This window comes from Arvicanthis niloticus, chromosome X (genome assembly GCF_011762505.2).
Source record: "Arvicanthis niloticus isolate mArvNil1 chromosome X, mArvNil1.pat.X, whole genome shotgun sequence".
NCBI classification, from domain to species: domain Eukaryota; kingdom Metazoa; phylum Chordata; class Mammalia; order Rodentia; family Muridae; genus Arvicanthis; species Arvicanthis niloticus.
In genome coordinates this window covers 83139347-83146104 of record NC_047679.1, presented here as the reverse complement: position 1 = coordinate 83146104, position 6758 = coordinate 83139347, and the positions used below count along the sequence as shown (strand labels likewise).

At 42.2% G+C, this 6758-nt stretch overlaps 1 long non-coding RNA gene across 2 annotated transcripts; it reads left to right on the top strand.

Moving 5' to 3' along the window:
- Positions 1-3038: 3038 nt before the first annotated feature.
- LOC143435544 (uncharacterized) lies at positions 3039-6556 on the top strand. 2 transcript variants are annotated; one of them, XR_013105919.1, is made up of 6 exons: positions 3039-3134; positions 3741-3949; positions 4772-4959; positions 5116-5231; positions 5513-5648; positions 6317-6556. It is a non-coding gene; the product is annotated as an uncharacterized LOC143435544 (long non-coding RNA). The 2 variants fall into 2 exon arrangements; XR_013105920.1 differs by lacking the exon at positions 5513-5648.
- The last annotated feature ends 202 nt before the right edge of the window (positions 6557-6758 follow it).

Genomic DNA, 6758 nt, shown 5'->3' with positions numbered 1-6758 from the left:
CTTATGCTACTTCCTTGAGTAAAGTCACATGACCTGTTGTGAAATCATCTGTCTAGCATAATTCTGGTTTGGTTGGATATAATTCTTAGGAGGCAATCATGCTGAGGTGTGAACACATACCCACGGTGATCATGAATCATGGTAACTATATTTGGTCTCCTGCTGCTTCAGCTAAAGGTATGAATCTTCTAGACTGAAGAACAGTTCGAAGGTGAGTCAATGCTAAGTACCTCATCAGCTAAGGTAAGCAATTTTAATTTTTCCATAAAATATTATGGAATTTTTTATACTCGGATCATCTCTCCCATCACAAGGATATCCAGGACCTCCTTTCTTCCCAGGGGTATGCACTCCTTCTTACCTTTGATTAAAGAGGCATCATATTTTCCCACTGAAGCAAAGGGAGCCTCAGATCATTCCAGTTTGTCAGACGTCTTAAACATTCATTTAGTTTGAGGAATCCCATACAACTTCCTGAACATCTCCGTGAGTTTTCATGTCAGTGATTTCTCTGCAGGCTCTGTAATCAGAAGAATTTGTGTTAAGTCCCTTTCAAATTGAAGGGTGTCTAGATCTCCCTTATTCCAAGAAGATAGAACGTTTGCTTTTTCCTTGACAGTGTATGTCAAAGATTCTTCATTGCATCATTACTGAACCTACAAAACTGAGCTGAAAGGGAAATCTGGGAAAACAATAGGAAAAATATCTGAGGCTCAGTCTACAGTATCAAGAAGCTGTGAACTATGGTTTCCCAAACTTCTCCTTCAGGCTCAAGGAAAACTGTAGTTTCAGTAATGATGCAATGAAGAATCTTTGACATGCATACTTTGTCAATGAAGAAGCATACATTCTATCTTCTTGGAATAAGGGAGTTCTAGGACACCCTTAAATTTGAAAGGGACTTGATACACATTCTTCTGCTTACAGAGCTTACAGAGAAGCCACCGACATGAAAACTCACAGAAGATGTTCAGAAAGTTGTATGGGATTCCTCAACCTAAACGAATGTTTAAGCCTCCTTTGGACAAAACTGGAATGATCTGAGGCTCCCTTTGCTTCAGTGGGAAAATATGATGCCCCCTTAATCAAAGGTAGAAGGAGTGAGTACCCCAGGGAAGAAAGGAGGTCCTGATATCCTTGTGACAGGAGCGATGATCAGAGTATAAAAATTCCCATAATATTTTGAGCAAGCATCCCCTGACAATGGTTTCCTCAGAGAATCCACTTCTAGTCATAGAATTCTCAGTACTATTTCTCTAGGAGGTCTTAATGTTTCCCTTCTGATCTGGATGACAAGTCATCCCCAAATGACTGAAGGATGGCAGATCACTCTGAATGGATATCCTGGGACATAAAATGATATCCTTGAACCTGACAGTAAAAATCTGAGCCCTGATCTAACTTCTATCTTTAAGATTGACAGTTGAAATGGAGCAGGTTCCATCTTTGTTGCCCCTGCCTGTGCTGCTGTTGAACAGCTTGTGGAGAACTTGGAGCCAGAGATTACCAACCAACTTTGTAAGAAAAAAATTTCTCTGTTTCCTGGGAAGCAGGCCTCAGAGTCCCAGAGCACATGGGTATTCTGTACTGTGTGGACATTTGCACTTGATAAGGTATCTTCTGCACCTTCTTTCAATTCCCATGGTAACCTATTGCCTGAGTGATTATGTGACCTTTCTGCTCTTCCCTATCCTCCCAACATATTTTCTCTCTCAAAGTGGGACCCATGACCTTCTCACATATGGTCAAAGTACTTTTTATAACTAACTGATCAGGCATAGTTCCAAAGGTGACTATTTCTGTAAACAAGGGACCCTAGTCCACTCTGGTTTGAGGTCCAATAGTCCAAGTTTAGAATCAGAGCATAGAACCTGTGCCATCTGACGACAGGCAAGTCCACAGAAACGTAATAACTTCCAACATTTCTGCCTAGATCTGGACAGCTGAACCAACTAGATGTAACCTAGCCAGCAACAGTCATCCCAAACCCTTGGGAAAAAGAAATGAGTTTCTGCCTGCTCTCTCCCTAGAATGAACACAAGCTATACAGATACAAAACTCTGAATTGGAAACTTATAATCGCTGCCAGAAAATTTCTCCACTGTATAAGGTACCCGGGGGCCTTTACAATTGACAGAAGTGTATATGGCACCTTCACTCTGCCTGAAGGAGATTCTGTCCTCCTTTTTCAACAGGGCCTCAGGGTTAATGTTAACTTACTCCTTCTCACTACAGTGAACAAAATGGCAGAACTCTCCTAGGACTAACATTGCCCTAGACCCCATTTGCCAAATGGGCCCTTAAACACCTATTATGCCTTACGTGGTCCTTACAAATTCCTATTCCTATAAAGTTGCTTTGAGTCTTTTCTCCTTAAAGGGCTGTCAGATCAAGGGAGCTTTATACCACTCATTCTCCATAAAAGAGCATCTAACATTCCCTGTCTGTCTTCCCAGTAGGATTTTGGGCCTATTGTTGACCTCCACCTGCCAAATAGATTTTAGACCTTCAATTTCTGCAAAGGGGGCCCTGGGAAATCAAAATCTATTCAACAGGGCTCTCAAAACTAGCCCCTGTGTAAAAGGGGTGTTTCAAACCTTCATCCTCTACACCAGGGGACTTCACGTCCACCTGTGCAACTAAAGAACCACCAGACCTTCTCTTCAGCCCATGCCTCACAAACACATCCATTAACGAAGTTTTCTTTAAAGCTAACCGCTCTGTCCAAGATGTCCTTACAACACATTTGCAACCAATGGTACCTCACATTTCTCTGCTTTTAGATCATAGGATAGAAGATAGAAAGATGAAATCGGCTTTCATACCCTGTGCCTCAAAGTTGGTCATCAAAAATGCAGAACTGACCTTAATAGTCGCATGTAATTAAAATGGTATAAAAGCAAAACAGAGGAGGGGGAATGGGATAGGGGTTTTTAGGGAGGGGAAATGGGGAGAGGGCATGACATCTGTATTGTAAGTAAAATATCCAACAAAATATTCTAAATTAAAAAAATGCATGATGCCTATCATTTATTTGCAGATGTGTGTAGTTTGAACACAGACATGAGGAAACATCAATGCTTGTTGGAAGACTGAGGTGATCATTGCCTGGACTCTCAAAGATTTCACATAGGGTATGCATCTGGGGTGAGGCAATCAGAACATTCTTCCAGTGCACAATGTAGTCTAGAACCTTCCCCTGCTGACCATGGGTGAACTGGATATTTCTGTTCTACAAAATATGACTGGGGACCTCTAGCTTATGAACCAAGACATTCAGGATTTCTCCTTTGCTGAAGGTTGTCTTAGAACTTCTCATTCTGAGAAGAGGTTCTCAGAACTCCTCTGTTGCCCAGTTACTTCACACACTTTTGTTTTTTGAAGTGCCTGAGAGAACCTGGCCTCTGCCCTTTCCCTTCACCAACACTGTGGCCTTGGATCTTGTCCACTTCTGCAAGGGGGGATGTGAGCCACTGTCTTTGACCAAGGAAGCTCCCACGTTCCTTTTTTCCAAAGGTGACATTAGACATGCTCTTTTGAATAATAGTGTATCGTGCCTTGTATCTTCAAGCATTCTCTTATGTCTTTGAACTACCTCCAATGTATACACTATAATAAGAGAGAGCCAAGCCTTTCACCTTTCACCATGGTGGCTAAGGAAATATATTGTTTCACTCTAGTTGAAGGTCCCAGGTCCTATGTGGAGAATTATGGACTGGATCCTATGTTATGCTCCATAGCCTAATCACATTGCTGTTGCCCATACATGGACATGTTAAGACAAACTGAAGGAGGCAACCCAGCCAGGGACAGGCATCCAGGCTGTTTGAAAAAGGCTTGTCTTGTTGCCTGAACTCCCCCAGATCAAACACAAGTTGTGGAACCTCTACCAACTAAAGAAGAGTTAGAAGCTGAAGAGCAGTGCTGGGACCTTCCTTTACTGAATAAGGTAACAGGGGCATTCATGTCTAACAGGATGCTGCATGGTACTTACCCCTCTCCTAGGGCTTTCTAACCCATCCATACCTTTGCACAACCAGGTCTCAAAGTTTTTCTCTTTCTCATAAAGGCCCAAGCACTTTCTCTCTTCCCAAGTTACCTCAGTCCTTTTACTTTACTGAAGAGAATGTCAGACCTCCCTCCTACGACTAAACCTACTGCAGACCTTCCCCATTTGTCCAAGGTGGACTAAAGTACTCATTTAGAGGAAACACCCTCAAACTTTCTGTTTCTTTGAAAGCAGGCCTAGTCATTTATCTTCTGGCTAAAGAGGCCCCAGGTAGAGTAAGCCTTGTGCCATCCCTTCTGTAGAAGCCAGAATCAAATCCACTCACATGCAGTCCAGTGTAGTGTAAAAGGAGGCTATGATTTCCTCCTTCAACCACAAGGACTATAGACATCCAGTTTCTGGCCAAGGGTGTATGTCTCATGAAACAATGATGACAGAGACCACAGGTTTGTCTCCTATGGCCAAGTTGGGTCTCATTCATTCCATCTGTAGTCATAGGAAATTCAGATGTAGCCTCTAGCTATGGGATACCCTAGTTCATAGCTTCATTCGAAGGGCACCTTACACTTGACTTTAAACTCGTCTGACGTTAGTGCCAATCTCTCTGAACAAATTGCCAGGCAAACACAATTGCAACCTCAGAATGGGACCCCACAAGTTTCCGGGTGTATGACAGAGGGTAGCAAATGGAAAGTGAAAACTAACAGATATGCGATCTATAGGTGGTTGTCAGAAATGCAATGTTCCTGTCTCTCATTTAAGGATACACACAGACCAATACCACTTCGAGGGAGCATCAGATTTCAGACCACCTCTCATCCTGATGGAAGAGCTTGCTGATTGCTTCTTGTACTCTTCCCAAAAGGATGTACAATAGATGGATAATGAAAGCTTGGAAGACTATTTGGACACAAATGATGTAGTACCATACTGTTCTCCCACTAGCCAAGGTAAGCTAGATTTTCCCCTTCTGCACAGTGAGGTGATTGGATCTTGCTATTTGGTCAAACATGGCCAGGCACTTTCTTTCTAAGCAAAGCAGTTCTGGATGACTCCAGATGTTCCATTTATGAATACAGGCTACTCAAACTGCATCTATTTTCCAGGCATCTCATACCATCTCCTTTGGATGAAGGGTCATCAGCACTTGACTTGGAATAGGTGGCCTTCAGGCCTTTCTGCTCTTACAAATACTACCCTAAACCTTCCCCTTCTGTCCAAGGTCAGTAATAAAAATGACTGGAGTTCACTCCTGGGATCTCAGGATTTTCACTTTGCCTAAGGGGACCAAGATCAAAGGGTCCTCAAAGCATCCCCCACCTATATATGGGCCTCAAACATAACCCTCTGATGATGAACTTTAGATCATTTCCCTCTAACCATGGCCACTAAGAAAATACCTGTGTGACCACAGGGGCATCATTTAATTCTGCTCTGTGTTAACAGAGCCTGAAACTTCAGTCTTCTGTTTTTCATACCATCCTTCATGCTCTATCCATGTAGCTGATGACAAACTTCAAGAGGACTTAGAGACTGACAATCATGACTGATGAATAATGCTTAGATTGCTGCCTACCACAGTGTAACTGAGGATGCAAATCTTCTAAACTGTGAAGCAGTCCTACCTTCCCTACTCAAGGTAGGCGAGGACATTTTTTTTATCCTTAAAGAGGTTTGGGACTTTAAGCAGACTCTAAGTATGCTTTAATCCTCTACTTCTGAACATCATTGCTTTAGACAACCAACTTCTGTCCATTATATATCAAATGCACCCTCTGTATATAAGAGGGTCCAATATCTATCTTACAAGATGGACAGGGCATGAGATAATCTCTCCCTGCCCAAGGCCTCAAACTCCACTTCGAGTCAAAAAGGTCCTCAATAATTATACTCTCTGATCAAGAAGGATTTCAACTTCATTTCTGATGAAGGAGGGCACAAAAATTCCACTTAACTGTATCTCACATCCAACACCTCTCATCTGAAAGGGACATCAGAATAACTACTTTTGTTCCAATAGTCCACAAATGCACACTCTCTGTCCAAGAGGTCTGTAAATGTTATCCTTTCATAGTGAGGCTTTGGTGCCTTTCTCTCTGCCTATAATGAGGAGCCTCAGACACTCCATGCCTGCTCATAAATATTTCCTCTTACCCTTCTGTCTAGGGGGCAACAACACTTTCTCCTAATGCCCACAGTTCTTGAAGTCTTTTAGCCCAAGGTGGACTCATGCCCACCCTCTTTTGAAAGGTGTCAATTGATCTTGTTCTACTGACTTTGTGTGCCTGCTATATCCCAACTGTCTAGGATATCTTCCAAACTTATTCCTACTACATATATTCTGAGACATTCCTCCACTGAAGAAAGAGGCCTTGGACTTATTTCCTCTGACCAAAAGTTTCATAGCCTAAAGATAACCATTCAACCTGTTGGAATGATGAAACAACTGCAGCCTGGACTTTCCCACAGCACACAAAATATATGGACACTCTAAATACTGAAAAATAATTGGAAAGTAATCGAGCAATACTGAAATTTCCTGTGCTCCACAAGGTATTTACATTTTCTCCAATGAGAAATGGTCTTTATTATTTTATTGAAAATAGAAAGAGATTTTACCCCTGTGACAAATAGGTGTAGAATTTCCCTTTTCACAGAGTTTCTCAGAAATCCCACTTATGACCAGGGTGCTGTGACACTCTTATTCCCATGAAGTCTGGCACATTACCTCGTAGAGGAAGGGTACAAC